The sequence below is a fragment of the Penaeus monodon genome, chromosome 25 (genome assembly GCF_015228065.2).
Source record: "Penaeus monodon isolate SGIC_2016 chromosome 25, NSTDA_Pmon_1, whole genome shotgun sequence".
In the NCBI taxonomy this organism is placed as follows: domain Eukaryota; kingdom Metazoa; phylum Arthropoda; class Malacostraca; order Decapoda; family Penaeidae; genus Penaeus; species Penaeus monodon.
The window spans coordinates 33,209,304-33,210,806 of NC_051410.1; the positions used below are offsets into that span (position 1 = coordinate 33,209,304).

Consider the following 1,503-nt stretch of genomic DNA (forward strand, 5'->3'; position numbering starts at 1 on the left):
TTCTTTAATTTTATTATTTATATATTTTATATATATTTTATTAATTTATTATATTTTTTTTTTTAAAAAATTAAAATATATAATATATTTATATAAAATATTTTTATTATATTATATATTTATATTCCTATATTAAAATCAAAATTTTTTAATTTATATATTTATATTTTTATTTCATATTTTCTATATTCTTATTTTATTTTTATATATATATAAAATATATTCTATATTTATAATCTATTATATATATTATATTTTATTATATATTTATATATTATATATATTATTTAATTATTATATTATTAATAAAATATATAAAATTATATATATTATTATATTATATTTTAAATATTATTATATATATATAAAAATTATTTATTATATATAATATTTTAATATATATAATAATTTTTAATATATATTTTATTATATTTAATATTAAATATTTATTATATAATTATTTATAATTTATATTTTGATTTTATTTATAAAATTTTATATTATTATTATAATTATTATATATATATATTTTATACTTATATATATATTTTATATTTTATATATATTATATATTTTAAATTAATATTATATATAATATATATATTTATATATATATTTAAAATATATATATTATATATAAATTTTAAAAAATTATATATATTATAATATTATTATATATTTTAATATATTATATATTATATATTTTAAATTTTTTTAAATATAAAATTTATATATATATATTTAAAATTATTATATATATAAATAAAATAATTTTATATATAAATATATATATTTTATCATTTATAAAAATATTATAAAAAAATATTATATATATAATTATATAATATTTATATTATAATTAAAATATATATAAAATTTATATTTATTATATATTTTAATAATATAAAATAAAATTATTTTAAATTTTTTTAAATTTATATTTTTTTTTAAAATATTATTTATAATTTTTTTTTTAATATTATAAAATTTTAAAAATTTATTTTTTAAAAAATTATATATATATTATTATTTAAAATTGTATATTTTTTTATTGTTTTTTTTATATATATATATATATATTCTATATCTATATTTTTTATATGTTTTGTTAATTTTTATTGTTTTTTTATATTTATATCTATATTTTTTTTTTTTATATTTTTTTATTTTTTTTCTTTCTTTTTATTTTTTTTTTATATTTATATTTATTTCTTATTATTATTATTATTTATATGTAATTTTATTTTTTATTTTTTTTTTTTTATTTTTTATTTTTTATTTATTATTATTTTATTTATATTTTTATTTTTTTATTTATTTATTATATTTTTTATATTTTTTTTTTTTTTTATTTATTTTTTTTATTTTTTTTTCTTTTTTTTTTGTTTTTATTTTTTTTTTATCTATAATTTTTCTTTTTTTTTTTTTTTATATTAATATCATTTTATATATATATAATTTATTAACTTAATGTGTTATATTCCCATTTTGTTTATTATTCTG

The 1,503-nt window shown here is 2.5% G+C and overlaps 1 protein-coding gene across 1 annotated transcript in view; it reads left to right on the forward strand.

Annotated features, from left to right (window-relative positions):
* The window catches only part of LOC119589154 (phosphatidylinositol 4-phosphate 5-kinase type-1 beta-like), a gene marked incomplete in the record, with an annotated part of 149,444 nt that overhangs the window by 98,770 nt on the left and 49,171 nt on the right, over positions 1–1,503 (forward strand).